The sequence below is a fragment of the Mus musculus genome, chromosome 2 (assembly GCF_000001635.26).
Source record: "Mus musculus strain C57BL/6J chromosome 2, GRCm38.p6 C57BL/6J".
NCBI classification, from domain to species: Eukaryota; Metazoa; Chordata; class Mammalia; order Rodentia; family Muridae; genus Mus; species Mus musculus.
In genome coordinates, this window is record NC_000068.7 from 177263117 (window position 1) to 177278950 (window position 15834).

The 15834-nt window shown below is 39.3% G+C and overlaps 1 long non-coding RNA gene and 1 pseudogene across 2 annotated transcripts; both read right to left on the reverse strand.

Moving 5' to 3' along the window:
* Window positions 1-1371: 1371 nt before the first annotated feature.
* Window positions 1372-15834, reverse strand: part of Gm14412 — a 130245-nt pseudogene continuing 115782 nt past the window's right edge.
* LOC115489547 lies at window positions 3542-9390 on the reverse strand. 2 transcript variants are annotated; one of them, XR_003954134.1, is made up of 2 exons: window positions 9138-9390; window positions 3542-3694 (listed from the first exon to the last, which is right to left on the reverse strand). It is a non-coding gene; the product is annotated as an uncharacterized LOC115489547 (long non-coding RNA). The 2 variants fall into 2 exon arrangements; XR_003954133.1 differs by lacking the exon at window positions 9138-9390 and adding an exon at window positions 3887-3924.

Below are 15834 nucleotides of genomic sequence, written 5' to 3' on the forward strand. Positions count from 1 at the left end.
TGAAAAGCAGAAAGTATTATTAGTGACAGTCATTATGTTTTCAAGAAGAGAATATGAGTAAAGTGAGGTTGGATTTCCACAAGACCCCATGCCTGGAAACTTGAACTTAGAGTCACCATATGAGTAAATGCAGGGTAATAACAAAAAAAAGGCAATACTTAGGGCCTGGTGTTTGTTTTGGTTTGGTTTTTCTGCTTATTCCCAATTGTGTATTGGTTCTCATGCTACTCCTGTTAAATTGTTCAAATTGCATGATAAGCCCATATTGGGACACTGAGATTCCCTGCCCCAAGCTGATTGTAAATGGGTAAAAAAAGTGCCAACAGCCAATGGCTAGGCAGGAGACAAAGGCAGGATGTCTGGATCAGCTAGGGGGATTTTGCTACATCCCAGCTTATGACATGGAACCAAGAATTATGCATACCAGTTCAGCTCACCTTTTGTTCTAGTTGTGAACCTGCACAGCTTGGTGACACACCTCATGTCTCCAGTAAACCAGCATCTCTGCTAAGAATCCAATTTTCCACATCTCTTTATCTCACATCATGACATGGTTTTCCACTTGAGAATCTACAATTAATTTTTAATATTGAGTTCAAGCCTACAGGTGAGGTACATTCTGCAGAGTTGGTTGGTTACTCTGATCTACTATAGGATGCTTCCTGTGCAAGTTCCTCACTGAGCATGCAAATGCTTTAGATCCTCAAATAAAGATACACAGCTTTATTTACTATTTTAAATCAGCTAATTGGTTGGGACACTCTCAAACTTCCACATTGCTAATTCTTTTCTGTGATAATCCTGAATTATTACTTACTAAAGTCTCTATGCCATTTTTGCTACCCCAGAATCAATCACAGGAGGGGCCACTGGGGCTCTCTTCCCTGGCTCTTACATGGCTGGTATTCTGCCATTCCCAGCTCTCAAGCCTGCATCCACTTCATTTACTAGCATGGCAATCCTCTTTGGTTCTCTTGGTCGATTTTGGAGAAGGTACCATGAGGTGCTGAGAAGGTATATCCTTTTGTTTTAGGATAAAATGTTCTGTAGACATCTGTTAAATTCATTTTTTTCATAACTTCTGTTAGTTTCAATGTGTCTCTGTTTAGTTTCATCCAGGATCTGTTCCTTGATGAGAGCTGTGTGTTGAAGTCTCCCACTATTATTGTGTGAGGTGCAATATGTGCTTTGACCTTTACTGTAGTTTCTTTCATAGATGTGGATGCTCTTGCATTTGGAGCATAGATATTCAGAATTGAGAGTTCATCTTTGAAGATTTTACCTTTGGTGTGTATGAAGTGCCCCTCCTTGTCTTTTTTGATAACTTTAGGTTGGAAGTTGATATTATTTGATATTAGAATGGCTACTCCAGCTTGTTTCTTCAGACCATTTGCTTGGAAAATTGTTTTCCAGCCTTTTACCCTTCAAAAAAGCTTTACCACTTTGGTTACATTTAAAAGGTTCCTCTCTGGTATGTGTTCATTTATGTACTTGGAGATCAATGCTTGCTGCAAAGGCTTTATAACATCAGATGCCTTCATAGAGTCTCTCTCCTGTATGGTCTTTTCTCTTTAAAGGTCACTCCTTCCTGCAAAACTTTAGCACATAGGTTACATTCATAGGGTTTTTCAGCTGTTTGTGTTCGATTATTATATTCAAGACCACTGCTTCCTTCAAAGGGTTTACCACCTTGGTTACATTCATATGGTGTCTCTCCTGTATGTGATCTTTTATGGCATTGGAGACCACTGCTTCCTGCAAAGGCTTTACCACATTGTTTACATTCATAGGGTTTCAATCCTGTATGTGCTCGCTTATGTATTCGGAGATGACTGCTTTGTGCAAAGGCTTTACCACATTGTTTACATTCATAGGGTTTCTCTCCTGTATGTGTTCGTTTATGTATTTGGAGGACACTCTTTCTTGAAAAGGCTTTACCACATTGTTTACATTCATATGGTTTCTCTCCTGTATGTGTTTGTTTATGTTTTTGGAGGTCACCACTTCGTGCAAAGCCTTTACCACATTGTTTACATTCATAGGGTTTCTCTCCTGTATGTGTTCGCTCATGTATGTGGAGATGACTGCTATGTGCAAAGGCTTTACCACATTGTTTACATTCATAGGGTTTCTCTCCTGTATGTGTTCGCTTATGGATTTGGAGATGACTGCTTTGTGCAAAGGCTTTACCACATTGTTTACATTCATAGGGTTTCTCTCCTGTATGTGTTCGCTTATGTATTCGGAGATGACTGCTTTGTGAAAAGGCTTTACCACATTGTTTACATTCATAGGGTTTCTCTCCTGTATGTGTTCGCTTATGTATTTGGAGGTCACTCCTTCTTTTAAAAGCTTTACCACATTGGTTACAGTCATGCTGTTTCTCTCCAGTATGTTTTATTTGATGCCTTTGACTACCACTCTCATTTGCAAAGGCTTTACCACAGTGAATAAACTCAGAGGGTTGCTCTGCAGAACAACTTCTTTCATGCCTGCAAATAAAATTGGCACACGTGAAATCTTTCTTACACTGATTATACTGATGAGTCTTTTTATCTGTATGAATTCTTTTAAAATTTGATTTCATTGAAAAGAGCAAATTAATATTAACATAATATTACTTTGTTTACATTCAAAGGAGTTCTATTGAATTATGGATTGTTTTACATCTTTGAGTATACATGAAATGGGAACAGTACTGATTATCTGGCTCACATTTATAACATAATTTTCCCATAAAAGGTTACTCACATATTTGAAAAAAACAGGAAGAACTCACAGTGTTTGCACAGTGATTGCATTCACAAATTTTGTTATCATGAGAGTAATACTACATTTGGAATATGAACAAATGCAAAAGAAAAAAATTCTACTGCCTTGATTCTCATTACTATTTTCAGCAGTTTTCGTTTGTAAATGTCCCCAGCAATGTTCGGAAACAAATTATTTATAAACTTATAGCACATTAAGAATGTTGCTCAAAGTATGTTATACTGCATATCCTCTAATTGTTCTGGAAAAGAGAAAGGTATGTGGCTTCTTTCAATGCCTCAATGTTCACAAGGCTTGTATCCATCCTAACCTATGACATCCACATCAAAAGAAGAATAACAAGTGAAAATTCCATGTTACATTCACAGCTGACTTTCTTTCGTAACAGAGATGTGGTACAGAGTTTAAGGTTTTTCCACAAACCATTTTTTAATCTTATGAACTGTTCATCTCGCTAAATTTAGCAATGTTATTACAAGTATATCATTAAGCTCAGATATTCTATGGATTATTACTAGGTTTTAGACATATACTTGTCACCTAATCACTGTTAGTTCCTGTTGCAATAGCTAAGCGATATGAGACTGAAGACACTCGCACTTGTACAGCATGGCTCTACTAGGCTTGATTTAAACAGTAACATATCTGTTAAGCCATTCTTTCTCTACCTTTGAACTAATAGAATGCCTTGCAAACAATAATTACATATTTGACATAGACATATATGATTTTATGAAAGTCAGTAAACATCCATCACTGAAAGCAGTGCTTATTGTACCCTTTTGGTTTTCTTTACTACTTGTAGCACACGTTAAACTTTCTTCATAGGCATTTTCTCATCAGCTTACAGAGGAAAATTACCTTCCATGACTTCTAGAAGTTTGAAAATGGTCTTCACTTGTATGTTCTTCCCAAATGTAACCTAAACCCAGTACCAGAGAAAGTATGTTACATTATTGGAAATTAGGCAACATTTAAGTTACTAACGCCATTGAACTTTAAAACCATGAGTGATTTATACACCATATTCTTCCTCACTCTCAATTGAAATTATAAGAACTAATTACAATAACATAGACATTTTACAAAGCAAATAAAAAAATCACAATATTACCTATAGCTGTGAGATTCCTATAGGTCTCTACCATCACATCTTTGTAGAGATTTTTATGAGAAGGATCCAGCAAAGCCCACTCTTCCTGAGTGAAGTTCACATGCACGTCATCATAGGTGATTAAATTCTAAAAGATCCCAAACGTGTGTACATAAAAAATAAAAATATGATACAGACAAAAGTGTAAAGGTGTACTTCAAAATGAATATTTGCTGACTGCCCTGCCCACCCACATAGTACTTTTTATCCAGTCTTTCACAGTTGGACAACAAAAACTTAAGTAAATAAATGATCTCTGGGAACCTGATGCCTTAGTATTAAGATGTTGTGTATGGAACCATGTAGAATGCTGGTAGACCTTCCACATTATTGTTCCTTGAGACCAAATATGTAATAGTTCTCTTAAGACTGCAGTTTCCTCTCACCTGCCCATGTCACCTGTAGATACAAAAGACTATTTCCATCTCCCCTTACCTTCTTGCCACATGTCCCCTTCTCTTATTAGCCCCCAAGTATGGGCAGACACCCTCTTCTCAACCATAGACAGTTTTCCCCAAGACCAAGCAGTCTGTCTAAAGAACAAGCCCTCTATCCGTTATCCTAGACACAGTTTTCATAGTAGCCCACAGAAATGCAACACAATATCAGGGAAAGCTTCCTCTGCCCATTTCCATGTGACCAATTTTCAACTTTTCTTCAATTACTAAGGCAACTACACCAGGAACAATGTGAACTTGACCAATGTTACCTGTGCTAGTGTGTGTATAGAAATAAAATAAAATCATATTTCATGACTCCAATAAAGATAACTCAAAGTCACCCCTAAACTGTTATAAATTTGACCCTAGTTACTACTGATCTGTCTTCTGAACAGAGAGGCCCCATGCTTCAGAGCCCTCTCTGTCATTGTAGATGATCAGAAAGTTGAGCTATTGTTCTATAGCTGTTCATGACCCTTAGTGATTTCAGGCTAAACCAGACCCACAGGAGCCCATATACAAAACAATGCTGAATGATAATTTAATGTCTGCTTCCTGCCATATGCATTATGCTCCAATCAGTCCTATCCACCCACCCAGCACCAGCAACACCTGGGAAACTTCTGCATGTCAGAAGCTCCTTTTGTAACCAAGAATTGAAGTTCTGTGAATCATGCCATTTTGACAATAGGGAATAGAAAGGTAAAAGGAATCTAATCAAGTATTTCTGAAGGATGACCGCTGTCGATCTTTACAACTAACTTCTAAACTATTTTATAAAATTAGTCACACAAAACTGAATACAGAGGGTCAGGAATTCTAGAAAGCAAACCGTTACTTTTCCAATGTTGTCCTACGGCACACTAAAGGCCATGCCTGTATATAGGCCCTGCATAGTGACATTTAAATTCCATACCTTCCCACTCCCAGGCCTAGCGAGCCACCCCCACCCCTGTAAATCCACACTCAGGAAGAGTCAAAGGACAAGGGCCTCTGTTATGATCACCACATGGACCAACAGAACCACACTCTGACCCACAGTCCATTTAGCACCAGCAGATCAGACTCAAATAGCTCTGCAGACTTGCTCCTCCTGTACTCTCAATGGACATTACTATAATAACCAGGGGATGGCTTGTGGTCTTCCAGGCAGCTTGTAACACATGCATCTGAGGAGAATCCTTTAAAGAACCAGCAAGCTACCTAAATTCTCCTAGTGTTCCTGATGGTTAGGCCTGCCCAGAGTCCCTCATTAGCATGGAAAACCCAGCTGGGCCTCAGGGCAACAGCAGCTCCTTCACTGTGTGATCACAGAGCAAATGACTCAGACAGCTGAAACCTTCCAAACTCATCTGTTACACCCTACAAGCAGACAAAGCCCAAGTCTGGAAAATGTACATTTAAAAGAATATTCTAGTCCTGTAGACCAAGTATTTTCCATTTTAAAGGCCCAGCATCCTTTCTTTGTACATTCAATTATGCATGCAATACCCACTACAGCCATCTCTACTTCTTACTGGGGAAGTCCTGAAAAAAACCTGCAATGAAATTCATACATTAACAATAATTTAAAAGTGAAAGTGACAATGACAGAAGTATAAGTTATCTTTTTAAAAATAGGAATGGAGCCGGGCGTGAGGCAGGCGTGAGGCCTTTAATCCCAGCACTTGGGAGGCAGAGGCAGGCGGATTTCTGAGTTCGAGGCCAGCCTGGTCTACAGAGTGAGTTCCAGGACAGCCAGGACTACACAGAGAAACCCTGTCTCGAAAAAAAAAAAAAAAAAAAAAAGGAATGGAATTCTTAATTTTCGGGTAATATTGGAGAATAGAAACACATAAGAGGTCACCTATGGATACTGAAAATGAAATTTAAAAAGTAAAACCGAAAAATAACTTTTTAAAAAGATAAAAATAATTGAAAAAATATATTACCGTACTGATTTGGAAAAGATCATGCCCTTTCTGGTAGAACAAATGGCATTAATAAGATAGTGTTTGACCTTGCCCCTATGTGCTTTGTTAACTACTGAGATCTATAATGTGATACACACAGCTACAGCTAATGGCATGTGTTTTACATTTCTGATACATAATATCTATATAGTACAGATCCTAAAACAGAAATTCATTATCATTGGCTCAAGCTAACTTGCACAAATTAAGCACACACCAATCTAGTTTTATTTAATAACATGCATTATTTAATACATTTAGTGAAATTACAAAAGTATTCACCCTGCCTGACTCGTATCTCTAGAATAGTGACACCTGGAGCAGATTCCCTTAAGCTTTCGTCTATGATCTAGCCGTCTCCTGCCCTACTTCACCTGACAGAGATCACAGTAAACCATTGCTCCTGTTCTCTACTGAAGGTGGAAGAAATGAACAGTTCATTATATAACTCAAATGAGCAATTATAAAACACTACTTTGCTACATTCTTTAACTCAAGAATTTAGAAATTTATATCAAGAGGAAAGCAAGGTCATTGCCCTGGGGAGCAGCAGACCAGGATCAAGGCTACCTGAGTCAACATAGCTTGTCTTAGAAACATCTCTATAAGGGGAAGAAGAGACAGCTCTCCCAGAATTAACATGTCATCCCAGAAAGTAATCACTGCATACACAACAAAAATATTAATTAGTAAAAATTCTTAATGGCATCATGAATTCAGCTGCGGCTAATGCTCAAAGACCTGCTAGCCAAAAATAGGTTTTTTGGATTCCACATATGCTCTCATCCATAAGTTTCTTTCCAGTTCAGTCCCCAGGTTATTTTGAACAATTTAAATATGGACTAGAGATTACAAGTCCTACTTAAGACAGCTAGGAGAAATACAAAGCAAAGACCCCCAGAATCATTTATTAAGTGCCTCAGAGCCCTGAAATAGCAAGCCATTTTTCAGTGATGGGTTCCTGAGTTGGAGGTCCCAAGAGATGAGAAAAATAGCAAAAGGAGAAGGTAGAATTTGCAACAGCTGCAGTGGGGAGAGTTTACACAAGCTATGTCTTATGCCAAGTAAACTTAAGAGTAGCATGTTGTATTCTACTTACAGGGATAAGTGGAAAGAAATGGAGACCTCTATGAAGTCTGCAGAAACTAGCATACACTGGGACAAACTCAGAAGTCTAATAAAACAGCACTGCAAAACATAACTACCAAGTATCAAAAAACCATGACTGACCAAGCCCCGTGAACTTGGGACTGAGAACCATATCGCCACATTGTGGAGAAAGTTGGAATCTCAGGATCTGAACCTTCTCCCAGAAGCCCTAGCCACAGACCATTGCCACCTCTCCTAATGCTAATCCTGGTTTAAGAGAATGAGCTTAGCAAGATTTTATCGAAAGGACCCAGATGTAGCTGTCTCTTGTGAGACTATGCCGGGGCCTAGCAAACACAGAAGTGGATGCCCACAGTCAGCTAATGGATGGATCACAGGGCTCCCAATGGAGGAGCTAGAGAAAGTACCCAAGGAGCTAAAGGGATCTGCAACCCTATAGGTGGATCAACATTATGAACTAACCAGTACCCCGGAGCTCTTGACTCTAGCTGCATATGTATCAAAAGATGGCCTAGTCGGCCATCACTGGAAAGAGAGGCCCATTGGACACACAAACTTTATATGCCCCAGAACAGGGGAACGCCAGGGCCAAAAAGGGGGAGTGGGCAGGTAGGGGAGTGGGGGTGGGTGGGTATGGGGGACTTTTGGTATAGCATTGGAAATGTAAATGAGCTAAATACCTAATAAAAAATGGAAAAAAAAAATTAAAAAAAAAAAAAAAAAAAAAAAAAGAGAATGAGCACTGTTTTGTATTCAATACACAACGGCCTTAGGTCAAGCTCCTAAGGCTTAAGGCTCCAGGATCTTAAAGGTCTGGAATTTAGGATAGATATGCAATTCTCCACACATTAGGATCAAGCTTTACTTGAGTGGACCAGCCCTCAACACAATAGTATTTTTCCTTTCAAAGAGCTGTCACCAGCTGTAGTCCTGCCCTTGAGGCAAAACTATGCTTTTTCCATGAAGGAAAATATATCTTTATGGCATACCAGGCCTTAAGGTTGGTTGTGACCCTATAATGCCATTGTGAGTAGCTTGTTCGGGGGCTGTTCTTTGATATCAGCATAGGTCTAATGCCTGACTGTATAGCAGATTTGTCCCTTTTGTTATGGTTTGGAGACAAATTTCAGATAACCCTGGAAAATAAACATGCATATGGCCATAATAATCTTTAACAGGACTGCTTAGCATACTACATACCTGTCAGGTGTTTTACAGGCAGCCCTACCTCAGCTACATTCTACTTAGTGTCACTTAATATTACCTAAGCATTGATGAATCCATAACATCATCAACTCTACCCTTGTACATCAGGGCTTAATATTGGAGTGCTACCCAGCACATAAAATGTCTTCTACAACCTCCACAAAAACAACTCCAAATGGATCTTGCACCTACATGTTAACTGCTAAGGGCAGAACTTAGAGAAAATAACATAGAAACAAAGGCTGTCAAGTTTGTCATCCTGCCAAGTACATTTCTCCAGAGAAGCCCCTCCTGCAAATGTTTTGTGCAGATGCAGCCCAATAATAAAGTTATTTAGAGGCCACAGCCAGGTCCAAGAGGAGACTAGGCCCACAAAGGACCTCACAGGTGGCCTCATCTAGCTGCCTGCTTCTTACCATCCAGGTGCTGGGAAGTGGTACTACAAGTGCATTTCTTGCTAAGCTGCTTGCTCCTCCTCTCTGTGGCAGATGACTTTGCACTTACCATGTCTGGAGTTTTGAGTTTGTGAGGTCCCCTTACATCAATTAGTAGAGGCGCTCAAAACACATTCCACAGAAACGCAATGATCAGATGAATTACAGGGAGGAAGTTGCTGGCTTGGAACCAGGAAGAGCTGCCTCCTTTTTTGACTGGCAGCTGTGTAGAGATTCTGGTTGGCTCAAGAGTCTTGAGTGACATGTTAACTACCCTTAGGGTTAGGGTGTGTTGAAGGGACACAGTTCCAACCTGGGCCAATCATTTTCCAGATCTAGAGATTTGCAGTTCAGTTGCACTAGTGCCTTTGCTCCAATAGATTACCTGTGCATCCTCCTAAAAGCCTCTTGGAGTAACTAAGATTGCAGATCCATGCTGCTCAATTGTCTGTTACTTCCCTTTGTGGGCAGTGTCTCTGTGTTCACTGTTTTGCAAATTTGGAGCTCATTTGAACTCCAACCACAGCACTCCCTCTGCATGCCTCCTTCTTCCTCCTAGAATCAAGCTGGATATCTTACATAGCCCATAAATCAGCTTACATGGGAGTTACCAATGTGCCCACAAGTGGACAGGTGACAAGAATGTTAGCAATTAAAGAGAGATTTTAGGGAACAAGATTTTGGTCTGTCTTCAGGCTGGGTTTAGGTCACCTGCAAGTCCACTTGATGGTTATGAGACAAGCTTCAGAACAAAGCAGGAAACATATGACAGACATGGTGGCCTTCCTGGCTTTCCTGGCCTTTGTGGCCATCAGGCACAGATAGAAACAAAAATACAGAGGCAAAATAACCATACAAATAAAATAACAGGTTAATTTCTGAGAGAGAGAGAGGGGGCGGGGGACGGAGGGGAGAGAAAGAGAATAAAATTTAAAGAGAGCACTGAAGAATTGGAACAATGCAATAACTCTTAAAGTCATTTCAGGTGTTTAGCATCAGTGCCTTACAATCATTTTCAAAATGATATTGCCAAGCATGATAATATGTGCTATCAATCCCAGAAGTGTGGAGGCAAATTCTTATTTTTGAATTTGAGGCCACACTTGTCTACATAGTCTCTTCCATAATATAAACCATATCAAATAGGCTTAGTTTTTTAAAGGGTAGATACAGTTACACTGTCAAGAACTAGGAAGCAATGACCTAAATGATATGAAGTAAAAATTTATTCTATTTCCAGGCCTATCTTCCAGTCTCCTCTGAATTGAGAGTGATAATGAGCTGTAAGTAAAAACAGAAAAACTTTTTGGAGTCAAACTCAAGGATAAGATGAATAGTAACTATTACAAACCTGGATTTGCCTTGCAGTTGGTAATACAATTAAAATCTTCAGTTCATAAAACCTACGATGCCGGGCAATGATGGTGCAAGCTTTTAGTCCCAGCACTTGGGAGGCATAGGCAGGCAGATTTCCCAATTGAAGGCCAGCCAGGTCTACTGAGTGAGTCCAGGATAGCCAGGGCTACACAGAGAAACCCTGTCCCGAAAATAATAAAATAAATAAATAAAACATACCATGAACAGTGGAACAGTGGAAACAAGTTATACTTTGTAAATCTCAAGACTATAGATGAAACACAAGTCAAAATGTCAAGTTGTCCTTTAACTTGGGACATTAGAGAAAACAACCATAATTAACAATACAGAATTAATCATATTTTACCTTTAGGATTAATTTGGAACAGGAAATAAACAATAGCCCTTAACTGGCCCTTAACAAATATAATTGTGATTCTTTATCTTGGTTGTTGTTATTTCTCAGACAGGGAGACTTGGGGAAGGGAACTGAGAAAGGGGATAGTATTTGAAATGGAAATAAAGAAAATATTCAATAAAAAATAAGTGAGCTGTTAAAAAAAAAAGTAGTAGTATATATTTAATCCTGTGCTTTTGGGCCTCCGTTCTTTACACGAGTCTTCAATACAAGTTGGAGCAGAAATGTTATTTGGAACTGGTTGGGTTATAATTAAAGGAGAATATTCTTAAAAGGATTGCTTTTTAAGGGAAGTAGATAATTGTCAATCTTGGGATTACTCCTAATTTGAAAGGTATGGGACAGATCATACTGACCTAGAGATAAGTTGAAAAATATTCCTCCTTGGTTTCTATAGTTGTAAGGGATGATATTCTGATTTCTGATTTCCATGGAACTCCTCTGTATATTTCTTTTCTATTGATCTCATGAAAAACACCATAGACAAAGGAAATTATAATTGAAGGCTCATTTTGGGCTTACTGTTCCAAAGCCTTAGAGTCAATACTGGCAATATAAACACATGGCATCAGGTAGAGCTGAGAGCTCATACTTTGAAACTAGACAAGAGGTAGCTAGCAAAGTGGGCTTGGTCAGAAGATGTTAAAACCTTCATAATTAGTCCGATATACTAAAAGAATAAGTATTCGAACATATGGAGGACGGAAAGGTGGCTCAGTGGTTAAAAGCACTGACTGCTCTCCTTAAGGTCCTGAGTTCAAATCCTTGCAACCATATGATGGCTCACAACCATCTGTGCTGAGATTTGACTCCCCCTTATGGAGTGTCTGAAGACAGCTACAGAGTACTTACATATAATAATTAAATAAATCTTTTTTTAAAAAAAAAGTATTCGAATATATAAATCTATGGGAGCCATTATCATTTAACTACCACATGTTTTTTCAAAAATGAAAACTACTTTTTATCTGTCCACACTGTACCATATGCTTAAGAGAGATTGTTATCTTTTGTACATCCAAGGTCACAAAAGAAACAATCCTTAGCAGAAATAATCAAATCATCTGAAAAAATTGAACTGACCAAAGACACCAAAATTTAACAGTGAAGACAACAAAACTTATAGCTTCTTGTTCAGCATCTTGAGATTATGATGACATTGCCTTAGCCACATGGTTTTCCATACTCTCACTTCTCCAGCTCTGTCACCTGCAACACACATAGCTTCTTTTCAGTAAATTCCATGTCCTGCTTGTAGCTTTCCTCAAAGCTGGCCCTTGTAACTCTAATACCTTCTGTACAGTATTCTCTTATTTTGTTGAAAGTGGGTTGTCCAGAGCCATAATAGGACAAGCTAATATCTAGCAAGTGATCATCCAGAAATGTTCAAATACTTTTTAAATAAAAGATTTATTTAATTATTATATGTAAGTACACTGTAGCTGTCTTCAGACACATCATAAGAGGGAGTTAAATCTCAATACAGATGGTTGTGAGCCGCCATATGGTTGCTAGGAATTGAACTCAGGACCTTCAGGAGAACAGTCAGTGATTTTAACCACTGAGCAACCTTTCCATCCTCCATATGTTCAAACAATTATTATATAATCTGCAACATCTGTGCCCTTATTAAGCAAGCCTGTAATGGATTCCTTGTATGAAATATTCCTGAGATGAATATGCTTTTCCTGTTATTATTAAAGATATATAACAATCACTATGTAGAAGCACACCCCTTTAGAGCAGAACTCTACAGATCTATGAAGATGTACTGTTTTCTAGTGATGTTATATAGACAAACAGATGACTTAAGTCTTAATGGCAATCCAATAAATATTCCTAAAATGGTTTCAGTGATAATTAAACTGTTTATATTCAGACGGCTATTAGGTAAATTTCTGATACTCAAAACTGCAAAGAAAACTCCACCAGTCTCCCAAGCATCATAAATTAATTGCTCTTAGATAGTAATCAGACTTTCTCCTACTCAGAGCACATTCCAAGAGGTTGTAAAACAATTTACCAAAGGTCATAAAAAGGAAACTAACGATTTATTATAGGTGCTAGGCTAGAAGATGAAATATGGACTGTGTTTATCTCTGCAAAACTCTACTAATAACTTAGTTATGGTTTTAAACCTTCAGGGAACCTGAGGATCTGATACAGGCGATGGATACTTAGCCATTAGTAATTACTCGTAATGGATATACATGTAAACATTCTCTGTTGTAAACTTCTATTTCAGTGTATGATTTGATTTTTTGTGAGAACTTGTGATGAACTTGGTAACATGTGATCATGTATACTGAAGGATGTATAAGTAATGAGGACAAAGAGATAAAGAAAAGAGAAAGGAGAAGTTTTTTGCCCTTCCCCACTTAGGATCTTTTCGCTTTTCCTCTTAGATAGCTTTCATAGGTAACTTGTTACAACTTAGTAATAAACTCCATAACCACTTCTTTGAGCATCCCATTTTCTTCCTGTGACTTCTGACTTGCAGGCTAAAAGTTAGAGTCCAGCAGTTCCTTCTGAGATAGAGCAAAGGCCACACTGCTTAATCCTCAGCTGTTAGGCTACAGGTGATAATCACGGAAGCCCTCAGTCTTTTACCCTCAGAAAGAGCAAGAAAGTTTTTAGGCTCAGATGCACAAAGCAAGTATTAACTACATGGCATAAGGAAAGCCTGAACTACAGATGTTGCTGTAAACAGACAGATATGTAAAATCTTTACAAATAGGAATAAAACTATTGATTTCTGGGAAACATTGGAGAATAGAAACAAGTAAGAGATCAGGGCACCTATGCATAAAGAAAATGGAATTTAAAAAGTAATACCAAGGGCTGGAGAGATGACTCAGTGGTTAAGAACACCAACTGCTCATCTGAAGGTCCTGAGTCAAATCCCAGCAACCACATGGTGGCTCACATCCACCCGTAATGCGATCTGATGCCCTCTTCTGGAGTGTCTGAAGACAGCTACAGTGTATTTACATATAATAAATAAGTAAATCTTTAAAAAAGAAAAAAAATTAAAAATATGTCACTGTACTGATTAGAAAAAGATCAGGCCTTTCTTGGTAGAAGGAATGTCATTCATGAGATAGTGTTTGACCTTTCCCTTAAGTGCTTTGTTAACTACTGAGATCTATAATCTGACTCACACAGAGACAGCTAATGGCATGTGCTTTACATTTCTGAGCTCAATTAAATATGTCAACAAGGATTGCACAAATCTACATAATACATATCCTAAAATGGGAATTCATTACCCACTGGCTCAAGCTAACCTGTCCAAATAAAACACCCACCAATCTAGTTTTACTAAATTACATCCATAAATGAATACAGTCTGTAAAACTACAAAATCATTCTCACTCCCTGAATCAGGTCCTTCTCCATAACAGTGACCCCTGCAGCACACTCCCTTTTTCTTTGGTCTGTGACCTAGCTCTTGTCTGTACTGTTTTGCCTGACAGTGTACACAGTAAGCTGTTCCTCTGGTTCTCATCCCCCCAAGTATATTTCCACACACAAGCCCCTGCCACAAAGATTTTGTCCAGATGCTGCCAGACAATAAAGTTATTCAGAGGCTAAAGCCGGGTCCATGGAGAGACTAGGTCAACAAAGGAGCACACAGGTGGCCCCATATGCCTGGCTGATGCTTACCATCCATGCGCTGGAAAGACCTACTACGCAGGCATCCTTTGCTAAGAAGCTTGCTCCCCCCCCCGTCCCTCTTTTTTATGGGAGATGACTTTGCACTTATCATGTCTGAAGTTCTGAGCTTGCCTGAGCTACCCTCGCAGCACTCACTGAAGACAGTAAGAACAGAACACATAGAAACACTCAGGTCACCTGAGTTACAGAGAGAAACTTGAGGGCTTGGTACCAGGAAGAGCCACCTCCTCTTCTGACTGGCAGCTCCGTGTGGGGGTTCTGATTGGCTACTGAGTCTTGAGTGACATGAGCACCACCCTTAGGGTTAGAGTGTGTTGAAAGGACACAGCTTAGTGGTTCCAGCCTGGGCCAATCCTTTTCCAGATCTGTGGCTTTGTAGGATAGTAGCAGTAGTGAGTCTCCTCCAATAGCTGATCTGTCTGTTCTCCAGCCAGGCCCTTGGGAGGGGCTAAGATTCCAGATCAAAGCTGCTTATCTGCCTTCTTCTCTCCTTTGTGGGCAGTGCCCTTTGTTCACTGCTGTGCAAAAAACTTGCCTGATGTCTAAGCACTGCACTCAGGAAGCACTTCTTCTTCCTCCTAGAATCAAGCTGAAGAGCTTGCATAGCCCATCAATCAGCTTACATTGGAGTCACCAATTTGTCCCACAAGTGGGCGGTTGGCCAGGATCTTAGCAATTAAAGAAAGTAGAGATTTGAGAAAACAAGAGTTCGTTCTGTGACTTCTGACTGTGTTCAGGTCAACTGCAAGTATGTTCCACATGATGGTTATGAGCAAACTACAGCACAGAGCAGGAAACACAAGACAGATATTGTGGCCTTGCTGGCTTTCCTGGCCTTTGTGGCCATCAGGTATGGACAGAGAACCAAATCAGAGCACAGAGGCAGGGAGATTACTGAGTTTTAGGATCACCTGTACTGGCCTCAGAAATGGGGGTCTAAACTCTGCCTACAGGAGTTTTTGGCCCATTGACTCCAGGGACCAGAGATAATTTCTGGACTGAAGCAGCACTATTATAAAAATACTGCAGATCTATTCACACATTATAGACAATGATTATGCAGGTGAAATTAGAATTATGGCTGCCCCATTATATGTGTACCTGCTAACAAAAGAATTGTTCAACTTAATTTAGTTCCCTTGTATCTGCTAAATGTGTGAGAGGACAAGGTAGCTTTGGTTTCACCTATGTGTACTGGGTCCAATCTGTTGCTATTAAGAGACCTAACCTTAAATTACTAATTGAAGGAAACTGTTTGGAAGGATTAATAGGCACTGGAGCTGATGTACTCCCTCACCTCCAAAGGACTGGTTAT